Consider the following 25,181-nt stretch of genomic DNA (forward strand, 5'->3'; position numbering starts at 1 on the left):
GCCCAGAGCAGAGGAGCTGAGGGGAGGCCTGATGGCGGCTGCAGCTCCTCACAGGGAGCGGAGGGGCAGCGCTTTGCTCTGCTCTGTGTGACAGCGACAGGGCCCGAGGGAACGGCATGGAGCTGTGTTAGGGGAGGGGCAGCTGGGGATGAGGGACAGGGTCTGCACCAGAGGGCAGTGGGCATGGAATGGGCTGCCCAGGGCTGTGGGAACGGCCCCCAGTGCTAGAGTTCCAGGAGAGTTTGGACAATGCTCTTGGAAGTAGGGTTTGAATTTTGGGTGGTCCTGTGTGGAACCTGGAGCTGGACTTGGTGATCCTTATGGTTCCCTTCCAACTGGGGATGTTCTTTGCCTCTAATGCATGTGGCCATGTGTCAGCTCTGAGGGAAATGGTTAAAACTCCCACAGATACGGAGCACAAGTGGTTAATTCCTGCAATTTCCGTGGGTCCAGGACTCGGCCACCAATGGTATGTCCAGTCCCAGAGGAAATCTACAAAGTATGAATCCAAAGCATTCAGCTGAGATGTGGCGAATGCAGACCTTACCAGCCTCAGAGACACAACACCATTCTTTCCTCATCTTACATGATGGGAGCTTTTTCATTCACTCTTAAACAATTTCATTGGCGGCAGAAGTGGAGGGGAGATGGGATCATACGTTCACAGAATATCCTGAGCTGGAAGGGACCAACAAGGGTCCACAATTCCAGCTCCTGGCTCTACACAGCACCACCCAAAATTCCAACCCTATGTCTGAGAGTGTTGTCCAAATGCTCCCTCAACTCCATCACCTCAGTGCTGTGACCGCTGCTCTGGGGAGGCAGCTATGGTGAGCAGGCTTTACAGTGAGTGACATGGATGTAGTGCATTGGTGGAAGGTAAGGACATTTTTCTGCAGTCTTGTCTTCCAATAAGGCTTTAGGTGGCCTGGAATAAAGAGTCATGGAGCTGCTCGTTGGTGATGTTGTGAATCTTTGAAGTCTGAATGCTTGGGCTGGTTTTCATCACCTGAGCTTACTAATTAGTGTTATTTATTGCTATTCACAGTGAAAATTGATAAATAATTCTTAAGGCATTTGAGAATGAATAAGCATTCCAAGAATTCTGGAGTCATCTTTATTTTAATTTTATTGCCTTAGTATAAATAATTGTCCTTTTTTAGTTATTGGTATTTAGAAGATACATTTTCTTAGCTTCAAATAGCTCAAAAAATAAATACAAGTCTGGAGGTACCATGTCCTAGCAACAGCATGCAGAGATCATTCCTGAGCACGAATGGGCACCAGAAATGGCAGGAGGGAAGCACTCAAGTGACATGAAGAGCTCCAAGTCTGTGTTTAGCCCTCCCAGCCATGTGAAGCCAAGAAGACGATTCTAGCCTATCCCCTCTCACTCTTGTGCACACTTTAGTGCTAAAAGTGATGCTGTATTAAGGAAGACCACCAAAACACTATGCCAACTGTGCTGCTTAAGTGCTTATGGAATGCTTGGCCAAACAAACAAATGAAACCCAACAAAACAGTACACACTCGTAATTAGCAGCATCTTTTCTTCTGGGGAAAGAGCGGAGACCGCTGTCATTAAACATTCTGCAGAGTGTTTCAGAGACAGAATCTAAATGCTAAGAGAAAGGAATATTTAGTTACAAAGGATTAGTGCTTCATAACTAGTCACTGTTGCTAGTCATTTTACCACAGGTAAAAAGGAACTTATTTTTCCTATTTATTTTTTTACCCCAACAAAGAAGAATCGAAAAGAGTATTTGCCCAGATAGTGCAGTCGTTTTCAGAATATGTAGATTCTCTGCCATTGCTTTCACAATCAAGTATTTATCATCCTTAGGAAACTTTTGAAGGTACTTCAGTTACTTATTTCTAGGAACTGAGGTCTCATGTCCAGAAAAAGCTCCCGTTGGTACAAGCTGTAGCTGCCCTCCTGCCTAGCAACACAGATCATCACAAACAAATCCGTCTGGAGCACCCTGGCTCCCAATGAAGCAGTGTCCAAATACGGTCTCTGTATCAATAGTTCAGCAAGCACTCTGTGCAATTCTTCTTGCCAGCGTTGATGATAGTTTCTTTTTGACTGCAGTCTCTGATTCAAGGTATGTTCTGTTAGAGTAGCGAGGTTGGTGGCTAAAATAAAGAGATCTGCAGATGCGGTCATCAGTGTTTCTAAATGTCTGGACTGAATTAATACTAGTTAGAACACTTAGAGATCCTTTGGCCAGTTTGGAGCCAACCATCCTCATCTCCTCAATTCACGTTTCCAAAATATGAAATCAATTTTTAATGTTTTTATTTATATATATAATGCTTTTAATTGTCCTTTTTCCAGTTTTATTCACAGATTAGAAAAAAAAGGGTTCATCATAGTCTAATCCAGCTCTTAAAGGGTAAGATTGTGAGTCCCCAGGTGATCATTTCTAACATTATTTGTTTCTGTCATGCTACTAGTTACAGCCATAACTATATTTAATCATAAGAATTGATCTCTTCTGATTGATCAAAGTCATAAATTTTCTCTACTAAATAGATTATGTACCTCATAGGGAATTTTTTTGAAAATTTCAGCAAAATGAGTGACAGTTTAAGCTTTAAAGCAAAGGCTTGAAATTTGGCAGGGAGTCCTCTCATTGTCAGGGGATGCTTCTTCTGTCCACTTGAAAAATCCATTCCAAATTTGGAGAAATGATGAGACTGAAAATTTTAGGCTTTGTTCAGCCAATGGGAGGTACTTCATAGTGTTGCAGCTTTATACACACCAACCACCTCCAGTCTGGAAGTGCAGGAGTGGTGAAAAGGGAGTAAGGGGTACTGGGCTACGTGAAGGATTATTGCAGCATACAGGCTCTGGGCCAGGGCACCTCTCAATGCTCCTTGGCTGTCAGCCAGCACTTCTGGTGCCTGGCACAAAGTAAGTGCCCTCCTGAGGGCAGGTCCTGCCTCATGAAGGTAACAGCTGGTATTGTTCAGAGTCAACTTAAGCAGCTGTGATCCATGATGGGGATAAAGACATTCTTGTCCAAGAAATGAACGTGGGAATCACTGCTGTTCCATATAGCAGAATCTGGGAGGGTTTTTGGTTACTCTCCTCAGTTTCTAGGTATTCATAGGTACTAGTAAGACTCCAGAGTGAAAGAATTGGTAATTAAGGTTACTGTGCAGACTTCAGGTGTTCTCCGTGTATGCATTTCAATGAGAAAATCATACTAAATATTTCTGTTCCTCAAAGTAGTTCTTTTATTTCCCTTCCCACTCTATTTTTTTTATACATAGTTGTATTTGGGAGATAGGATTTGATTTAGGAACGTAGAAGATACTGTCACAAGACAGCTGTTTATTACTTAATTCATATCACTGTTACTGATGTTGGTTCATGCAGTGCTGCATTCAGCTACAAGAATAAGATTGAGTATTTATTGTTTATTCCTGTTTGTTTTTTTTCCCCCACAAAGAACTAGGGTACATGTTTTGCTTTAATTCATATTGGATATAATTCTACTTGCAGAATGAGCCAAACGCAAACTTGAATTTGAACTTCTGTCATTGTTTTAAAGTTTTGTTGACCCTGAACAGGGAATGAACTAGAAGATCTCTTGTACAAGTTGAACCTAAACTGAAAGTAAATGAAAAAATATATTAAATTCAGTAGAATGGCACATGCATTTGTTTTAACTGACCTTAAAATATTATTTTAAGAGATAAATTGTTCAGAATAATCAGATTTCTTTTTTTGTCTCAACAGAAGGCTGAAATTTATGCATTAATATGTATCACATTACTGCGTTTGTAACTTGAAATAAGCAAAATATAACTGCCTTTGCCTAAAGAACAGCAATATACTTAAGGAAATCAGTGGAAGAAGTTGTGCAGGTAATATGAAATCATAACTGAAAGTTCACTACTTATCATGAGAAGAATATAGAACACACACTGCTGAGAGAGATTATTAAGGCTAATATTCATTCATTGAATAATTTTTACTTGCTTTATGGAAGCATATGCTTGACAAACCAAAAAGAAATGAGACCTCAGGAGTGGAAAAGCCATTCTCTGCTTCTAAGTAATACAAAAGTGCTGTACCTGATCCACTAAACAACATGGAGCATATTTAAATTCATTCTCTTTGGTGCAGAAATCATGCCAAAGCCCCTCATCACATCATGTAAGTGTTTGGTAGGGCTCTTGAATGCTTCAGAAACAAGAAAGATAATGAGAAAGAAAAATCTTTATCCCACATAGGAGCTGTATACACATTAAATCTTAACCACATTTTCTGAAACGCTTCTCATTGCACAGAAATTTATTTTTCTTTTTAAATTATCCTTTAAGGTTTATCAGGCTTAGAAGAACCATGCATGGATATAGACAAGAAAAGGCTGTAGAAGGCTAATCAATGAAACTTAGCTGAAGAAGAGTCCATATAAAAGATAATAAAGAAAGCCAGATAATACATAAAGACAAAAAAAAGTAAGAAAAAAAAAAAGTGCTCAAAGACTAGCAAACAATAGACATAAAATTGAAGGAGGTATGTGTACATCCATTATACTTATCAGTTAGAGGGCCATACTCAGCTATTAGGAAGCAAAAAACATGAGATTCTGTGCTGTTGAAATCTTCAGAGCAATTTTGTGAGAACTGCAGTTGGCAGCATGATGAGAACTCCTCTACAAGGGGTAAAAACATTGCAAACTGATTGGTCACAGGAAATGTGGGGGTACTTGTTGTGTCAGGAGGTGAAGCAGTGCTGGAAGCTGAGCTGTTGAAAAAACAGGAAATAGTTAAACACAGTTAATTCCATAAACAGGATAATATTTGGTTATGAATCCTGAAGGCTTTTAAGAAACAAGTAACATTTTTTCCACCAAAATGCCTCATTTTTAACAGAATTGCCACAGATTAAATGTGATTAGCTTGTTTAAAAAAAAGGGCTAGAACTGAGTGAAAATTGGACCAAGCTTTACTCTTCTCTCAAAAGTGTTAGGAAATACAGAAAATGACATTATGGAGAATAGGGGGAGGGGAGGGACAACCAACAGTGCATAAAACAAAACAATTTTTTATGTTATTTATTTATTTATTTATTTGAAAGAATCTTGTAGGTAAAGAAAATAGTGTCAGGCAATAAGAAATACTTTAGAATAAGATAGCAAACGGTAGAAATAAATTATATATATATATTTTGTAGTGCAAAACATTAATAATGGGTTTTGTGAGATTCTGTACAGTGATGTAATATTTTTATCTCAGAATAAAAGAGCTATTGTTTTTTTCTTTATTTTTAAGTTGACAGACGCATTATTAATTATAAAAGTAGCAGTGCTGACATTCATCCAGGTTCTTTTCATTATTTCTCTTGCACACGGAGGATTTGTCTTGTATGGAGCCAGAAGTTGGACTCACTGATCCTCATGGGTCCCTTCCAACTCAGGATATTCTACAACTCTATGGAAACATCCACGATCACTGAACATTGTAAAGTTGTTGCTCAAAATATAGCTGGGAGCTGGATATTCCCTCACTCTCAGTTTTCTGACAAGTTTCATGGAGGTAATAGGATCTTGGATCAATCGACTCACCAGTTTGATCTAGCTTTGTAATTTTGTTTATTAAGCCCAATTCTTTGATCACGGCAGCAGATTACCATCATTTTTCCAGGAAACAAGCACATGTTCTTGCTAATAATCCAATATAAACCACACATTTTACATCAGCTTTTATAATCAACAACTTTTGCATAGTTATGTTTTGTAGTGGCCTCAAAGGACTCTTGTATGTCACAGAACTTTTTCATTTTTTAAGAAAACTATTGGTGTGACATTAGAAAAAGTAACAAAAATCGATATCTGTAACTGATATCAATAACCTTGTCTGTTAACATTTTTACTGTGATTTAGTTTTTTAAACTTCAAATCTAAAATCATACTTACGGGTTAGTTTTTATTCAGTTATCTTTCCTTCTGCAATTGGAAGGGATTAGATAAATAGACAGGCAACTTAATGCCAGTGACTGGATATTCACAGCCATACTCTGCTGACTGGTGGACTGTGGAACTACCTAAGATAATAAATAGATTTTTTTTTTAGCTATCTTCTTGTAAATTAAAAATAGAACTATGGAACTCGTTCTCTAAAATGGCTTTTTCCTTTCATGTGTTATAGCTACAGAGGCAAAGAGATATCATTGCAAAATGTTGAGCGATGGCATGCATTTTTAATGGCATACTTTTCTTAGTGTTTGGATGGCAATAATTTTAAAATGGTGTAAAGGACAGCTCAGAAATTATACTTCTTAAAGTACAGATGGGTTCATAGATTCTGTTACATCAGTAGCACAAAGGAAATTTAAAAAATGAGCTTGCAGAATGACTTGCAAGGCCATGGGAAAACTGAATAAAACACAAAAAACCCAAGTCCTCTCCCATTAGGTGTCTGGAGAAGGAGGCTTGCCACAGGGCCTTCTTCTATGAAGTACATTCGTGTTTTTGCATCTGTTTTCACAGTGCAAGAGCTTAGATAAACTCATGCCAGCACTTTTCATTATGAGGAATTCAGCAGATTTACCTCAAATTTAAATGTGGGGCAGAAGATGTTAGGGAACAAACAAATAAGTGAGACACTGTGGGGACCAGATGGCCTCCCATTCTAGAGCTCTAACAGAAACCAGGCATCTGAGACTTGAAGTACTGAAGTGCGTGGCTCTGGTTTTAAAACCCCTTTCCCTGGTAACTCAGTAGGGAATGTGCCAGCCAATTTCGGAAATGACTCCAGTAAAGTTGCAAGCAGCTATACAGAAGAAAGTCTGTTCTGTTTTCTGTCTGGACAAATAATCACAGAATCACAGAATGGCCCAGGTTGGAAGGGACCTCAAGGACCATGAATTTCCAACCCCTTGCCAAGGCAGGGCCACCAACCTCCCCATTTAATACTAGACCAGGCTGCCCAGGGCCCCATCCAACCTGGCCTTGAACACTTCTAAGGATGGGGCATCCACAACCTCTCTGGGCAGCCTGTTCCAGAACCTCACTACTCTCATAGCAAAGAACTTTCCCCTGACATCCAACCTAAATCTTCCCTCCCTCAACTTAAAACCATTTCCCCTTGTCCTGCTAAGTGTTATCTGTCTTATAAGTATTATCTGTCTTTCTTAACAGAATCAATGGACACACATATAAATAGAATATATTGAAGAAGACACAGCACAACTTTTGTTACATTACATCACATGTTGCAGATCTATAATTCTTTGGTAGAGTTAACATGCGTGGACAAGGAGAGCTCCTGTTTAAGGGCTATAGGATTCCCAGTGGCAATGGCAGTGAGATTCCTAAACAAAACTTTATTAGAAAAAGAGAAAAGCAAAGGAAAAAAAAAAAAAAGGCCTTTATGCAATAAGAAGAAAAGGGAATGGATCAAAAAATGGCTAGAAGACAAGAAGCAGAATTAAAACAGAAATAAAGGTTAGTTTTCACAGAAGAAGAAGATCACAAGAGGAGTCTGCAGGGACCTGTGCTGTGACTTGTGGTGCTTAATGTATTCATAAATGATCTGGAAAAAGAGAGTGAGCAGTGAGGTATCACAGATTGCTAATGATTTTAAGCTATTCAGGTAAAGGAAAGTTAGAGGACAAATTGTGATGAAGTTAAAGTGGCTGTGAAGAACTGAAGAACTACAGAAAGACTTTACAGGACTGAGTGACTGGATAATAAAACGACAGATAAAATGTGACACAGTTAAATGCAAAGTAGTGCACATCAGAAAAAAATTATATATACAATGGTGGACTTAAAGCTGATTCTCCACTCACAAAAGAGATCTTTGGGTTCTGATGAATATTTCTCTGAAAATATCTACTCAGTGTTCCCCTGTGTGCAGAAAAAGTAAATCAAATAGCTGAAATAATTAAGAGTGGAGCAGAGAACATTGTAATACATCCACCTCTGTATCCATCCATAGTACACCGTGCATTGAGTAGTATGTTCAGTCCCTTTCCTTACATCTCAAAAAGGGCATAATAGAGCTGGGAATTATTCAGAAAAGGTTTGATAAGGACAACTGAAGAAACATAATGGTTCTGCATGAGACATACCTAAAGGCTCTTCAGCCTGAAAGACAAATGACTGAGGGGAGACATGACAGAGGTCTATAAAATCACCAGTGGTAGAGAAAGGATGAATATGGAGACGCTGTTACTGTTTTTCCAAAATAAGTTCAGAGGATATTAATGGAGCTGTTAGGAAATGTGCTCCAAACAAAAAGAAAAGTTCTTCACAGGATATTAGGCTGTGGAATTCTTTGCTGAAAAATACTATAAGATGTTGCAAGATGTTAAAGGTGTAGGAGTTAAAAATCAACCAGACAAATTAATAGAAGAAAATTCCATTAAATGTAAGGAAGAAACATTATTCACACTGCAGAAGCCTCTAAACCAGAAATCAGTGGACACTGGGCTGCTTGGGGACAACACATGTACCTTACTCTTAGATATGCTCCATTGGCTGTTGCTGGAAACCAGATAGTAAACTAGATGAATTTAAAGTTCACAGTATAGCAGTTCATCATGCAAATACCATAGAAAAGATTCAGACACCACAAGATTTACCATTATGAAACGATTCAGAGTCACGAAGGGTTAGGAGAAACACTGATAGCTTCTGGAAGAAAAGAATCTTAATCCATAGAGCAGAAAAAAATAGTGTCAAAAGCAGTTAAGCAGTAAAGTCAGTCACCCACGTGTAATTACTAACACTGCGTCTTTTCAGGGAAGGAACTCTGGTGTCTTCTGAGTTCTGCTGGTGATCTCTGGGACAGTTGTTGGCTCCAAAGTCGTGCCACTCTGCAGAGGAAGAGAATTAACTTTGAAGGCAAGAATAAGAAAGAACACATGGTAGAAGAAAGGCTATCATTTTGTAGGACAAGAGGCCGCTTCAACATCCTTCTCCAGAGAGAAATGGAAGATCTCCATGGATTGTTCAAAACATTGTATTATTCAGGTGGGCACTGCCATTATGAGAAACAGAAAAGTCAAGAGTGCAACTGTGGGAGGCAGAAATGCAAGAGGGTGCATGACTGTTGCATGACTGAGAGAAAGGAGATGTAATTTCCTCCCTTTGTATTTGCATACGCAGAACTTCTTTTAGATGTATGGTAGAACATACTATGATTCAGCCTAAATTTAAACCTTTTTATTCAGCTGCATAAAGGTAACTTGAAGGCTGACTGAATAGGAAATGCTCATCTCACCTCTGCTGTTTGCACATTTACTAGATTCCAATGCTTGCTGCTTTGAACTGTATTAGCTAAAGTTATAATTGAATGTTCTTTATCTCCCTTTTTCATCACTTAAAAATCATTTCACAGTAAAGCTTTGTGTATTTTATTTCAACTCAAAAGTTATTGAGAAACTTAAGGGAAAACATTTTTTAGTTACGTAACATGTAGGAAAATATATTTCCACGAGCCTCTGATTCAAATGTCACACAAACATAATGCAAAATAATAAATTTGGAATATAAGTCTGAAAAAAATAAATTCAGCATTTTGGTGGTGCAGGTATTTAAAATTGAAATATCCATATTGACACAGTAAAAAACACTATTCACTCCAGGTGACATATAGCTAAAATTGTTTGTAGAGCTATATGAATATTGAGCTGTTACAATACTGATGGCTCTCACTGCAAAGTTCCCTCAGACAACGTAGCAGTGGCCTTAAAGAACTTCTGGTTTTAACTGTTCAAACTACAATTGACATTTCTGTTGTAAGTTCTGTGCCATTTTGGAGGTAACTCCAGAATTCTATCCAAGAAGGGACTGGAAAGGTGACTGTATTTAGAAGATTAGGCTGCTAAACTGTGATCTGTTACCACACATATATAAGATCTATATCAGACAACAGATCTTGACACTTGAATAGGAATGTGGCTAATTTACAAATAATTTTATTTGAAGTAACATACTTATTCTTACTATTAGCCATAAAAGGAAACATGTAAAAGAAGAGGTATTTTGTGCATCATATCAGAACTACAAGTTGCTTCTTTTGGTTCTGAAGGAGTGAAGACTTCACAAGTATTCTCTCTGAAATAACTGTGGCTCAGACACTACACAATTTTGTGATACAATGGTAAGCTGCTGCTGAAAGCCCTGTTTTCTGCAGTTTGTGATACTCTGTTGGGAAAAAGAACAACAAATACCTGGAAACTTTCCCTAGTTCTGAAGAAACTTTCATGCTTTTTTTTTCTCTTCTGTAGACATGTACAGTGACACTTGTGTGTTGGGTGTAACAAAACTGTATATTGTCTCTTTGGCTAAGCAGTAGATGACGCCTAGAGCTATCTGGGATTTGGGCAAGAATTAACAACATTGAGCTGAGTTATTTACCATAATTTATTATGCACTGATGTTATTGCTCTAAAAAGCCACATGAAAAGGACAACAAAAAGTTGCTGCTTGTGAAAAACTAGGATTGGAATAATTTTGCTGCAGTTCTCAGTCCTTTAAACTGGCATTTTGTCTGCAGTTGCTTGTAAGTTTCCAAAACTGAAATATTACCTTTCCCAAACTAACCTCAACTTCTCCCGATTCCTTTTCTCTGCCTCTCAAAAACAAAACAAACAAACAAACAGAAAATCAAGCCTGAAGGAACACGCAGAATCCAAAATTTCTTCCAAGCCATTGAAGGTTGGCAAAACTATAAACAATGGAAAACAAACAAATAAACAAGGATTAGCTGAATGTTTGCCTCAGCCTGAATGTTCTGGAGAGAAAGAAAAAAAAATGCCAGAAAAGTTTCAGCCCTTTCTCAGAATGAAATTAGAAGGACATATGTATATTATTTTAAATTTCTGTGAAATCCTTAGTCTATTAACTGAAAGCACTGAAAACAGCTCTTAATAATCAATATAGATGCTACCCTGATGTGAGAGAATTGTTCTGTTCCTTTCCCATTGCGGGTGCTCAAGGCTCCGAACACCACGCACGCAAGTACAGCGTGTCCAAGACATCTGACGTAACCCACATGTGCAGACGATGGCTCTGTATCACACACGCACAGAGTTTGGTCTCAGTAATTACATGACGTACACAAATCGATTACATCCAGTGTCAGGCTTATTGAACCTATGTGGAACAGGGACTTGGTTCTCGTGCCAGGGCTTAAGGAGACTCAACCCTCAATCCTGTTATCCTCCTGAAGTTGAAATAATGAACGCCTGAAGAGTCGTGGTTGTCTGTGCACTGTAGGAACTTTACACTGATAAATTCCCAACTTCCTTCTTCTCCAAATAATAAGGCAGTGGGCTAACTGGCATTGCTTGTTCCAGCATTTGGTGGCATCTAAACTCTGCGCGTCTACAGGGAGAACATTTCTTTTGTCTCTAGCATTTCTGCTGCTGAGATCTAAAGGAAAAATATATTAGGTTGAACATGGAAGGATAAGAAGTAGGGTTACTTTGGGGAAGAGGATAGGTACAAATAGGGGAAGAAATATCTTTGGACTGTAGGCCAGATGATACAGGAGTTTCAATTTCAGCAAAAGAAGTAACAGTAAGATTAGCCTTGAGCCTCTTGTTGCTCTTGGCGTGCTTGCCGGGTTACTTCTATCAGCCCTTGCTTTTACATCTTAGATACAGCCTATTTTGCAGTATTAGGACCTTGCCTAATTTAATAACAAGCATACAATTCTCAATTCTGAGTCAGACCCAGAAGTATACTGTTCAAAATGACTATATGGGCTGTTATAAAACAGCAGGTTAACTACGGCAAAGGCCACAAGCCTCCAGTGGCTTCTCTCATGTGAGCTCTTACATGGATAGCAAGGCCTAACCATGCCTTCACTTCAGGTAGAAGCAATCAGAAGTAGGGAGGCACCTGCCCTTTTAGGGCTGGCTGTTGAGCCAAGATCAACAGAAGTATGACGTCTTATTTCGTCTGCTTGAGCATTTGACCACGTTAGCCAGCTTTTTGGTGCAGCTGTGAGGTACATGTTGTTCTATTCGGCGGCCCCAGGCATTAATCCAGCAATTAAGAACAGCATTTAGAACAGCTAAGTACTAGGAAGGAAGAGTTAACAATTATAAAATAGAAGACCTAAGTAACATGGTATTCTGTACTCCATTTCACGCACAAAATAAAAGCCCATTCCAAATATAAAGTACTTGTGTATATCTAAGCACTGGTTTTGTGTGTCTCTCACATTGGCTCTGTGTAATTAATATTTTATTAAATGAATATGAATATACGAAGGCTGCTCTGAAACTAATGCCTCCTCTTTTATTATGTTGGCCCATGATGTCAGAAGAGCATGTTGGTGGTGTGGCAGTAGAGGTTGAACCCTCCTACCAATATTCCATTACATTTTGTTTCCGTGTGACAGAGGCAGCAGAGGGGCAATCTGTCTAAACAGTGTCAAACATGGAAGTGTGTATCAAGTGTGAATCAAAAATGTTTCCTAGAATGTCTTCATGTGGAAAAAATGGAACTCGGTGACATTCATCAACACCTGCTGAACATTTATGGAGATCAAACAGTGGATATGACCACAGTGAGGGGTAGGTGGTACGTTTCAGCAGTGGTGACAGTGACAGTAGGTCATTTCTGCTGGTGCAGATTTTCACAAGCACAGCATACAGGCTCTTGTTCAACACTGGCAAAAATGTAAAGCTATGCTGAAAAAATAGTATTCTGTAGCTGGGAAGCTGCTCTATCAAACAATGTTATTGTGTTCTTTGTATCTGCTGTAGCTTCCATGGAAATAAGTAGGAGGCATTACTTCTGGAGCAACCTACATCTTCTAGTTCTTCAGAAGAAGTATTCATTCAGACTTCTAAGTGTCAAACATGGGTTTTACATTGAATGGTGACGTACCTAGAATAAACTTAAAAAATGAGTTACATTATCTTTTATATTTATTTATAATATACATTATATTAATTATATTTATGTTATTATTTATATTACTGCAGACTCATCTTGATTAATGCAAGATAAAGTTGTGTAAAAAAACCAACAACTTTTAAATAAATGTATTTGTGAGTTCTTCTACAGTGGGATTTTGAAGTGACCATTCACAAGTTAGTTTAGACACTGAATTTTCCATTTATCTTTATTATAGTTTCTAAATTTGAATTAAATTTCAGTTAAATTATGTTCTGCCTGAAATTTTGCTACAAAAGTCCAATCTCACATAACTTTGTAATATCTTACAAAAAAAAACAAACCAACTCACTGCCAATTATATGCAAAAATTGGTTGAGGCTTACTGTGACAAGCTGTTCTATGACATGTAGGTTGGAAGGGTGAAAAAATGGATTTGAGATTTTTTTTTAGTTTTTGTTTTTCATAGCTGAGTTTTATATATCAAGAGATAAAGTTTATGTGCTACAAGCATAACTGTTATGTGCTAAAGCTTATAAACTTGATGATGTGTGCACTCATAACCATGATATTCTGCGCATTCATAAACTTGATAGGCCTTACGCATAAAGATATTAGCTATCTGGATTTATGCTAATTTTATTCTCCAGAAGGAAAAGAATTTATGGGCAGTGCACTTAACACAGAATATAGAAGCAGAGATGTAGTTTTGTGCAATCAGTGTCATAAGTTTCATCACAGAAGGGAGTACCTCAACAGATAAAGGTGAGCTGAACAGGATCGGCATTATTCACATATGTGTGACAGAAGTAACGGTGGAGGGGCTAAGATGGGCTACATGCCAAAATGCAGTGTTGGACAGATATTTAAAGTAAAGCTAAGATTTTATGCAGCAATGCACTCCAAACATGTTGACGTTAATAACACTTTACCATTTTTAGGCAATCAGTAGCTACGACTTTGTTGGTGTGTAAACATATCCTAAACAAATCCATGTGTCTACACGACTTCCAAATAGCTGGAGAATGCTAGCCTTCTAGTCATACATATCGTGTTGTCAGAGATTTACTCAATGTGCAAAGCCTGGAACTGACCTTAATAAAAAAACACGTGATCCTGCAGAGGAAAAATCTCTGCCCAGATACCTGTTCTGTAATGCTCATGGGCCAATTTTTAGCCAGAATATATTGTCAAAATCTGGTTGATCTCAGGTTTTCTCATGCTGATTTGAACGCAATTCAAGCTATTTTTTCACAGAATCATAGAATTGCTCAGGTTGGAAAAGAACCTTACATCAAGTCCAACCGCAACCTCACCATATTACCCTAACTAACAACTTTTTGCGAAAGTTTTTTTCTCAAACATATCTGTACTAAATAAATGAACAATCAGACCTCTTGACTTCAGGTGGTGAGGAAAGAACATGCATTAGCCCAGGTTTGCTTCTGGTGGGCTGCAGTCCTTGCAGGTTTTTGTCATTTCCTGAGACTGAAAGTAATCATTTGTTCAACTTTTTTTCCCTTTCTCATACTGGAAGTACAACTGGCTGGTAACTGAACATCAGAGTCCCAGCACAAGGGGATTTAGGCTGGAAGTCACTAAAACTGACACAAGAAGACAGACAACCCTGTGGCCTTTTTAAGAAGAGTAGGGATGGAAAACTTTCTGGAGAACAGTCATACAGAATAATAGAACCATAGAATCATTAAGTTGGAAAAGACAGCTAAGATCATTCAGTCCATCCACCAGCCCACCCCCACCACGCCCACTGCCCACATCCCTCAGTGTCACATCCACATGGCTCTTGAACACTTCCAGGGAAGGTGACTGCACCACCTGCCTGGGCAGCCTGTGCCACTGCCTCACCGCTCTTGCTGAGAAGAAATTCTTCCTAATATTCACCGGAATCTCCCCTTGCACAACTTATAACTATTCCTTCTCATTCTCTATCACTGTTACCTGGGTGAAGAGGCTGACCTCCACCTCAATACAATCTCCTTTCAGGTGAGTGAAGGGAGCCCCTGAGGCTTGTCATATCAGCATAACTCACTGCAAACCATCTGGTGAACTTGTGGACTCATCCCCCCACTCTTGTACCCCCAGAGAGAACTGAGACCTGACTTATCTACATGGAGAGCAGACTGGCTGACCTGCTTGCACTGAATCGTTTGTATGATGTTATTCTTCCCATGCCAGTCTCAGATTAGTGGCCCCATGCGTGTTTCCCCCACAGATGCTTGTGACATTCTGCCCTCCCCAGACTGTCACAGACAGCCTAGGGAACTTTCAGAAGGAATACTTATGGGATATCCTCACAGCAGCAGAAAAAACCCTGCCCAGCAGCCGATGCGCTATTTTAGTAACTCCATTCTGGCAGGACTGTCTCTGTGGGACTTGACACCACAGGCCTGGTTGGCCTCACTACTGGCATGCAGTAGTGATCATGAGGTGGGCCAGGGCATTCACAGCATAAGGTCAATATCAACCCTCCTTGCCTCGCCAGTTTCTCTGGAATAACTTGCTGAGGTGAAACTGCAGGCCCCTGAAAAGCATACCCTACAAAAAAAAAAAAAAAAAAAAAAAAAAGAGTGTTGGCCCACGTAGCAATTAGCCTACATTTGTGATGCCACAGAATATGCTCCAGGGCCAAAAGAGTGTGGATAGACAAGGAACTGATTCTGAAACATATGTTATAGGAAAATAATGTATACACAGCTGATTTATTTTACATGCATAGTAAAAAGAACAAATTCATTTTATTCTGGTTTTATAAGGCTGAGTTAACTTCTTGATTGGTCCCTTAGCCCATCCCTCATCATAATTTTTTAACTCCCAGTATTGATCACAGATTCACAGATGACTCTTCTGGCAGAGATCTCACATAAAAGAAACACAAAGCTAGTAAAAAATTGGTGAGATGATTGATCCTGGTCAGTTAGTTAATCATTTCTCACTATCAGAAAAGCTGAACCACAATCTTAAGTGTTAATGCTTCTGGTTGGTATGCCAACTGGCCAAACTACACCCATATAACTCTGAATAAATCCTAGTTCACAGTCACCTTTGCTTAAAAGGGTCACATGCTGAAGCTTTGGGGTCATTCACAGGGAGGTACGCAGGAAATCTGGAACCCTGAGATAAAATCTTGGATTGGGAGGGGATAGAGTATCTGTGAGAAAAAGGATAGATAACCAAGCATTGTGGTTTCCACTGTTTGAAGAGTGATTCCTTAGTGTGGCGAAATGCCATATGTAGCAAGTTTAATGTAATTTAAAACTTGGCCACAATTTCTTTTCCTTAGCTAGCAAGAGGTTTTATGGCCATGTAGGCAGGCATCTTGCAGATCGTGCTTCTAAGAAATTCCATGAACAGGATTGTGAAGTCGGGACACTGCAGATACCTTGCATCAGCATTTCAAAGACAATATCCTTCCAGAAGTAGCACAATATCCCTCCAGAAAGAAGCTTTCTCCTGACATCAAGAACAAAATTTCCATTTTAGCCAGCAAAGACATTCTACTGCCACACAACTACGGGGTAAGGGAACTGTATTTTCCATCACTGGACAAGCTTTAGAAGAAGCTGTCAAAGAAAGACCTGATTTTACAAGGATTTAGGAGGTTTTTTTTTTTACTCTTGGAGGAATTTTTCTACAGAGAAGCAGAAGCTTTACACTGGATAGGTGTAAGTAGAGCTAACTGAACTATGTTACAATCAGCAGAACCAAATACAAAATTTTGAAGGGATGGGCCTTGTGTTATGCTAGCCCTTTTAGATGTGAGTGAAGTGTTATGATTAGATTAACAGAATGTCTTTTGTGTGTTTCCAAACACAGGGAAAACACATCCCTCTATAAGCTGGAAATTGAAGATGCAGAGGAATTCCCAGATGGGACATACTTGAGACTGTGTCACTTGACTTTCAAAATTATTAAAGAATCACAGTTCTTCAAGATTCCTGATTTTGATGGAAAACTCTTCTGCACTCATACAAATTTATGTATCATGGAAAGTGGTTTCAAGAGAAGTTATATGGTACAACTTTAAATTACGCTTTTTCTCTGAAGTAACACAGCCTCTTTCTTAGGGACTTCTTCCCCAAGACTCCATTGTTTTGGGGAAGGACTTTGAAATTGGAGTGAGGAACTTGTCATATTTAGAAAAGAGATCTCCAGCCTGCCTCTTTACAGAGTGAGAAAAGCAAGGAATACCTAACAACCATTCAAGGGAATATTAGAGAAAATTCAAGGAGCTACACAACGTTTTTTTTTTTTTTTTTTTTTCTTTTTTTTCAGGAAGCCTCATCCTGCAGCAACAGCAGCAATTCCAGGACCTTCTGGTCCAGAGGCGTGCCAACCTACACAACATGCAGTACTCGCTGTCAATCCAAACCCTGTACTATCAAAGCCAGGCTCTGGTGATGACTCAAAAGCATATCTATCTGCATTCAGATAAGTTACTATGGCAACCTCTCTGGCCTAAAAAGAGATGGACCACATTAGTTACTTAGCAGCACCTTTTTGACAGGCGAAACACAAGCTGCTCATTCCAGATGATGGTTTGATTTAGAATTAAGTCTGTCTGAGCGCTGCTGTGGAGTTCTCTGAAGTGCTAATGATGTAACCCAGAGAGAAGATCTTCTTTTGGGACTTAACTTCAGACTGCGGCCTAGCACTAAAGGGACTGAGCTATATGGTGGCTTTGCCTGAGAGAAACACAAGTTAACAGAACAGCTGACAATCTTTTTCCCACATTCTGAAGAAATCCTTTCTGAAGATCTTCTAAGCAAGGTCTGCTGGGCTAAGACACTCTTGCAGAAGATGTGTAGGATACCAAGGATTACTTGAGTTGCTGCCGGCACAAAACATCTTCTAGATTGAAGTACATATTCAAAGTATAAATATTAAACCCTGGAAAAGTCGGAGCTCCCATGACTGATAGGAAGGAAGCCTGGAGTTCTAACAGAAATGCATGCATTCCAAAGGAAAAACTGCACGGTATGAGGGCTCTTTAAGTTTTGGATTAGGGAATGAAGACTTCCAGAGCTTAGGTTGGAGAGGAAAATGGACCTCTCTACTCAATGTATCAAGACTAAAAAGAGAAAAAATTGGACATATTACCTATAATCATATTCCACTATCAGGAGATGTGTGGTAAAAAACAAACAAACAAATAAAGCACATCCATAGTCTGAAGCAGGAGAAAGGTATGGGATCAGGCCAACAATATACTCAGCAACTTCTATAGACTTGGGAAGTACTTAGCTCCCCAAATAGGAAAACTTTTTCACCCCAGAAACAGTAGAAATAGTCTTACTGATATAATGTGTGTTCAGAAGTCCACATAGATGTCTGCTGACACAACTATACTGCTTTAAGTCTATGGCAGAATGCTTGGTTGAATAACTAAAATGCTATCTTAAAATACTAGTTGTTTGAGTAGGGTAATGAAGCCCTGGTAATCCATACAAAGTGAGGAAGGTTTTGAAATTACTTCTTGCTTCCAATGTCTGTGAATCAAGACAGGTAAATCTGGCATTGCACGTAGACTAGTAGACTGTGTCCATAAGCAGAGGCAAACAAATGAAGTAACAAAAAAGCAGAACTGGTGGCTGGAGAGAGCTCCATGTAGTCCATCCACTAATAGTACACGTGTCACCTGACTTTCAAAATTATTAAAGAATCACAGTTCTCCAACCAGTTCATGTTAGTCCACCCACTTCAGTACTGTTTCCTGTACAGTAGTGTCAACTACCAGAAATAACGATAAAACAAGTAGACCTAACAGATTTTTACTAAACTCTACTAAGTACAAGCTTCAAAGCATGAGAAAAATGTAGTTTTCATCTTTTCCACCAATTCACTGATCTCCCTTCTATTTCCTTGATAAAAGGGAGAGTAAATAGAAACATGAATATTTATTTATGACTTTACATTCATGCTTGTGCCATATCATATAGCTCTTCCTTTGGATGATAATGTATACATTTTTTTTCCCATAGTAGCAATAAGTCATCAGTCTGGCAAACCCCTCTTTGCTACAGCATACTTTCTGTGACAGTCCTGCACCTACACGAACTTCTGGATCCTCTGAGTTTCACTTGCAACCATTTCTGCACTGGTCCTAAGTCTTCTCTGTTGGCAGCATAAGATGTAAGTGCACGCCAGCAAAATAGAGGAAGACAGGAAGGATTGTATTTCTCAGCATGTTGAAAGATAGGCAGGAGAGATGGAATAGTCACCATATTTGACTGTAAGGTACATTTCTGTCCCATTAGGATACTGTAATTCAGCATTTTGGGTGTTGTATACTGTGTTCACTTACTTAGTTCACCTACTGAACTAAGAAAACTTTTATATGCTGTGCTTTCTTCTACATCTATTCTGTTCCTCAAGTCTGTTGTAAATTATTTTCTCTCTCAAATCTTATTCCTCCCTGTTTTGTCCCCATTTTTTTTTTTTTTTCTTTCTAAGTAGGTTTTTCCTCTTCTTTCCCCCCTGAAGTGTTTTACTTATTGTAGTTCTTTTCAATCTCAAATATTGAGCTTTCTGGGGTGATTTGTCTTTTTGGAAGAGAAATCCAACCAGGTATTCCTTATGAGCCCATCTTCTTATTCTTAAGAAATATAACACAAACTCCTGTTTTAAAGCGTGACAGTGAAATACCAGCCTATCTCTTCCAGCTTAGGGCATTCTGTGATTCTACAAACGGCTTGTGATACTGCATTTGTAAAGCCATGATGAGGTATTTTGGGGATGTAATACTTGGTTGCTGCTATACCTATCTGCCTATCTCTGACCATTTATTGCCACCTTCTCTGCTGCAAGAAAAAACGTTAAGGTGGAAGTAAAAGCTAAGGGAACAAGTATCAGCAACGTGCCCTCATTTTCTCAAGGAGGCTGTCTGGAAGCAAAAAAAAAAAACTATCACAGGTTAGAACTAAAACATATAGGCCATCCTCTACTATCTGATCTTTGTGAGCATTCCAGAAACAAAAAAAAACCAACAAGCCAAACCCCAGTGTATGTTTAGGGTGGCTGTGTGCAACAGCCCATAGGGAAGCATGAAATGTGGAAATTGGTGGCCCTGCATGTGGCAGGGGGGTTGGAGATTCATGATCCTTGAGGTCCCTTCCAACCTGGCCATTCTGTGATTCTGTGAAGCAGCCTTCCTTCAGGAACCCGTGAACCCCTTCACAAAGCGCACGGCAGAGCCAGCTCCTCAGCGCCTTTTATGTGAGAGGAACAGGTATTTTTTTAAGCGGGAACGAACTCTGCCTGCCCTAGCCCCACCACCCCGACCCGCCGGAGGGCGCCACAACCCGCGCCCCCTTCGCGCTGCCGGCGCCCCCTGCAGGCTGGGGACGCGCCACCGTTGTGGCGGGTCGCGTCCCCTCAGCTGGCCACCACCTCTAACTCCCTCACGTCCCGGAGCCCGGCGAACCGGGGCCATGCAGGCCGGCAGCGGCGCGGCCGCACGACCAGCGTCACCGAGGCCCGGGGGAGGGCGGGGAAGCAGCGGTTACCAGGCGACGGCAACCCCGCCTTTTACCCGTCGCCCGCTCTCTCCCTCCCCACGTCACCGCCGTCTCCCTCCCTCCCGCCCGCCCGGGCGGGGTGGGGCAGCAGGGCGCCCTGACGGACAGTTGCCACAGCGACGAGCTCGCCCCGCCGCCATTTTGTCGGTTCGCCTTTTTTTTTTTTTTTTCCCCAACCCCTCCCCCCCCCAAAAAAAACCGAAAAAACCAAAACCCTCTCCCGCCCGAGCTGTGGTGGTGGTTTTCTTTTAATTTATTTTCATTTATTTTTTTATTTTCCCCTTTCCCGCTTTCCCTCCGAAAGACGAGAAATCCGAAGAGCACCCTCAAAAAAAAAAAAATATATATATATATATATATACATGTGTATCCAAAAAGGGCAATAATTCGTCCCCGAGGGTCCGCCGGAGGTTCACCCCGCGCTGCGGCGCGCTGTGAGGGAGCGGTGCCGGCGCAGAGCCGCTCCGGGAGGGAGAAGGAGGAGCGGGCAGGGTGGGAGGAGGTAGAGGCTGGCAGGCAGGGGAGGGAGGGAGGGAGCGAGGAGTTCCCGGGGGCTCGGTACAGCGCTGCGCTTCCCCCCCACCCCCTCCTTCTCTACCACCTCCTCCTCCTCCTCCTCCTCCTCCTCTTCCCCCTCCCCCCGCCCGCTCTCGCCGCCCGCCCGCCGCTGTCCCCGCGCTGCCAGGCCGGGGCTCAGGCCGCCGTCGACCGCCGCACCTCACCGAGCCGAGGCGAGGCCGGGCCCCGCCGTTGCCGCCGCCGGGCGCTGCGCAGGTTTGGAACGCGCGCCATTTTGTGAGCGATAGAAAATCCAGCCCGGCCAGGAAGCGCCGCGGATCCGCCCGCCGGGCCGGGCCGGGCCCCCCCCCTTCTCCCCGCCGCCCGGAGAAGAAGGCGCGCAGCGGACAGACCCTGCGATCGGCACCGGCACCGCCGCCAGCCGTGCGGGACCGAGCGCGGCGGAGCGGCCGGCCGGACTGCGGAGCGCGCAAGAGGGAGGCGCCGCCGCGCCGGGGCCCCGGGCCGAGGCCGGGGGAAGAAGAAGAAGCGCTCGCTCCTCGCTCTCCCCGCCGCGCCAGCAGGAGAGGAAAGGAGAGGAGAGGCCGCCGCCGGGAGGAGCCGGGCCGGAGCGCGGGGCTCGCGCGGTGAGTGAGCCGGCGGCGGGGCGCTGCGCAGCGGGACCGGCGGGTGCCACCTCCCGGCCCGGCGCGGTCGAAGGGGGCGCAGCGCAGGGGGCAGTGCCGCTGCCATCTTAGAGAGAGGCGGCGGGGAGAGCGCGGGGCCCGGCGGGCCGCTGCCCGGCGCTGGCGGGGCGCGGAACCGCTGCGGGCTTCGGGGCTGCCCTTCCTCCCCGCCCTCCCCTCCGCCGGCCCCTAATGGGACAGGCCTGGGCAGCGGCTGCGGCCTCTGCGGCCCTTTTCGCGTCGGTGTCCGGGAGAGGCTGCCGGGCTGCGAGCGAGCCGGGCCCCGGGAGCGGGGATGAAGGAAGGGAGTTCGCCCGCTTCCTCTCGCCCCGATGCGCAACGCCCTGCGGTGGGCGGGAGCGGGGTCTCGGCCCGGCCTGGGAGCGGGGAGAGGAGGGTGGCGGGAGCGGGGCCGTCAGCGCGGCGGGCACCTGTTGTGGTGGCCTTGCCCGCACCTTCTGCGGGGGTCGGGGGAGTTGGGGCCGGGGCAGGAGTGCCTGCAGGAGGCCGCTGTCATCGGGCTGCGCTGGGGAGCGCGGGGAGCGGCGGCGGAGCGGCGCGCGGGGACCTGCGGGGTGTCAGCGGCTGGCTGCAGCCCGGTAGCAATGGAGCTTTGTGCTGCTGGAGGTGCCAGAGACCTCCTCTGGTGTATAGGGGTTCTTTCTCCGGAGTGGTATTCCCTCCCGTTGCCGCAAAATCAGAAAACACAATTAAAAGCGCTGTCATTTGGAATTTCGAAATTGGTGCATTTTTGAGTTTCGGTCAGCTTTGAAGTTTAGAGTTTAGTCTGCCCAAAGGCCATGTAGGGGTCCTTTGATCATGTGTCTAGATTGCTGCTGTTACTTAGTTCTCCTGTTACTCCACAGTCATCGTTGGAAATAAACATTCATTGTTCTTTAAAATTGAAATTAACGAAGGCAGAATATCTGACTATGAAATAGATCAACAGGAATGTTTTGGACAACCTACTGCTGTAGTCCCAGTGGGAGCAGTGCAGGTAACTTTTGCCAGTAGGTGCACACAGAAGCTCTTACATGGCTTTAAGCGTTGTAGGGGGTCAGGATAAGTTAACAGCTTGTTTGGTCATTGCATTGGTAGAGCTGAAGGATTCCTCAATAATGTCAGAGGATAAATAAACTAGTGTTTTGTTTGTAGTCATACTTTATTATCTGTGAGTAACTGAGCAGAATGTAACTTACCACACTGCAATAACGTAGCCCGAAGAAGTTTTGGTAGAACTTGTTTCTCCTTTTCTGTACTCCCCTCAACCTCTGTAGGTTGGATATTTTTGGCAATTTAATTATGCCTTATAGAATTTGAATAATAACACTGAAAATAACTCTGAATATGAGATAGTATTTGTAACTCTGATATATCCATATCTTGTGAACTCTGTTTGTGTGTGCATACATAGACTACTTTTGTAGGCTGTTCTTAATGTTTTTTGCTTATGCAAAATATTTAGAACCAGAGCCGTTTCAGTCATGGTCTGAAGTAGAGCGCATATATTGGATTTACATTTGTTCTACGAATTAAAAATGATTTGTATCAAAGTTTATGAAGCTTATTGAGTTTCAGTCATATTTTCTGAACATTTTTGACTGAGCTGTCCAATAGCATGGTCTTCTTCGATCACAAAAAGCTTGCAGTCCCTTCTCTTAAATTGTTGTATATGTAGACATTAGGGTAGTTTAATACTGTTTCCAGGCCAATAGGTAAGTAAGTTTGTTGCAGTATTCCAGTTCTGGAATCAGTACTGAGGTGAATTTGGAAATTATCATTGGAATCCCTTCCCCCGGTGTTGGACAGTTACAGAGAAGCAGCAACAAGGATAATTTTACCTAATAGCAGCCAAATGTTTTCTATTTCAGTGTCAATTTATGGATAGTATAATCTTACCTGTGTAAAATATGGATGTAGTAATCAGGAATTTGTTAATTTTTAAAGCATGTGGGCTTTGAATGGACTAGGAGTTAGCATATGATGACCATAAATAACTTCCAACACACTGGTAGATGGTTTATGCAATGGACAAAAGCATGGTTGGCATCAAGTAATAACTAAGGTCTTAAAGTTACTTTTAACTAGGACATAGCTGCTAACATGTATGTCACATCTTGATTCCAGTAGGGCCTTGGAAAGAAATGGGTCTGGGTTAACTGTATTGTTAGGCTTTGCCTTAATGAATTTACTGTGAGTTTTTTTGTCGTTTTTAGTTCAAATAGGTTAGTTAGTGCTTTACAAAGTGTGAAAGTCCCAAATAAGTTATGCTGATGTGTATGAAACACCTGCTTGTGTGGTCGTGTGCAAGAAGACCAGTTAATAAAACTCATGGAAAAACTATCCCTTATTTGCTGTGATGGCATTTTGTAGTTTTATCTGAACTGAAATGGGTGGTGACTCTTAGCAAAGAAGCAAGTTCTGTTGCTATAATTAGATTCTCTATTCAGTGTTCCTTTTAAAGTGTCTTTATTTCAGGTGCTTTCCAACCTGTAGTCCTGTAGTCAGGGTTAAAGTTGTTACAGCTGATGTTCTTGGTTCGTCTTTCTGCAGTCATTTTTAATGCCATTTGGACAGCTATTTTCTAAAGTGAAGTCAAAAGCTTTCCTGATACCTTTGTTTTATGGAAGCATGGAAAACTCGTATCACTACTGAAATCCTTTTGTAAATAGATCTTGTTGTTGTAGAATAGGATTATTTACAGAGAATTGCTGCTTTTGTCTTTATAATTGAATACAATAGATTATTTGTTAACTTACTTTACAGTTTCATTTCTTTTCCTTTTCTAGCAAGGGTTTAAGAAACTTTTTTTCCCCCTAATATGTAGTAACTGTTCCACTCACTAGACTTGTATGATTAGTGAGACTTTTTTTTTTTTTTTTTTTTTATCTGAGACCATTTGAAATAATACGAATACCTTTCTGAATGAACACATCTTTCCTTGTAAACTCAAGGCTGGTGAAGAAAGTCAAGAATACTTTGGAAAGAGAAATGCTCTCATTTTCCTTCCTCCCATTGGTGGATCCTTCAAGAGGAAAGTTGTGGGAATTATGGTCTGCTAATATTTAAAAAACACTGGAGGAAAAAAAAAACAACTTTAGAAACAATTATTCCTTCCAGAAAGATGTATTTGATATGTACAGTTAATTAGTAATCTCTGTAAGGTGACTCAGTATGCCCATAGAATTGCAGTGACCCAATCACCAGTTGTCTAAGTTTGTAATTGATATCCCTAGACTGTCTTTTCTCTTTGCGTGGAAGAAAGATAAAATTCTGCTTTTGATTCTGTTTTATCAAACTTATGAAAAAAATAGCTCAATTGCTTTTGCTTGTTCAAATGTATTTTCTACTTTAGGATGGGTCTTCAGCACATATCTACCTCAGCTGTATTTGGATTTTAGCTCCCTTCCCTTCCCTCCCTTCCTTCCCTTCCCTTCCCTTCCCTTCCTTCCCTTCCCTTCCCTTCCTTCCTTCCCTTCCCTTCCCTTCCCTTCCCTTCCCTTCCCTTCCCTTCCCTTCCCTTCCCTTCCCTTCCCTTCCCTTCCCTTCCCTTCCCTTCCCTTCCCTTCCCTTCCCTTCCCTTC

The 25,181-nt window shown here is 41.6% G+C and overlaps 1 protein-coding gene and 1 long non-coding RNA gene across 6 annotated transcripts in view; both read left to right on the forward strand.

The window, feature by feature from the left end:
• The first annotated feature begins 1,955 nt into the window (after positions 1-1,955).
• Positions 1,956-10,306, forward strand: LOC116217450 (uncharacterized). 4 transcript variants are annotated; one of them, XR_014887996.1, is made up of 3 exons: positions 1,956-2,105; positions 2,339-5,553; positions 8,766-10,306. It is a non-coding gene; the product is annotated as an uncharacterized LOC116217450 (long non-coding RNA). The 4 variants fall into 4 exon arrangements; XR_014887998.1 differs by having other exon boundaries at positions 2,339-3,876; positions 4,336-10,306; XR_014887997.1 differs by having other exon boundaries at positions 2,339-2,396; positions 3,749-10,306.
• An 11,175-nt stretch (positions 10,307-21,481) lies between these two features.
• DYRK1A (dual specificity tyrosine phosphorylation regulated kinase 1A) overlaps positions 21,482-25,181 on the forward strand; it is an 84,392-nt gene continuing 80,692 nt past the window's right edge. Inside the window, exon 1 of one of the 2 annotated variants that reach the window (XM_085242933.1) lies at positions 21,482-21,558. The gene's annotated coding sequence lies outside the window, so the exon portion shown is untranslated. Of the gene's footprint in view, positions 21,559-21,804; positions 21,947-25,181 lie in introns of those variants that run through there. The other variant, XM_085242939.1, reaches the window with a different exon arrangement.

Source organism: Meleagris gallopavo, chromosome 1, assembly GCF_905368555.1.
Source record: "Meleagris gallopavo chromosome 1, MGAL_WU_HG_1.1, whole genome shotgun sequence".
Lineage (NCBI taxonomy): Eukaryota > Metazoa > Chordata > Aves > Galliformes > Phasianidae > Meleagris > Meleagris gallopavo.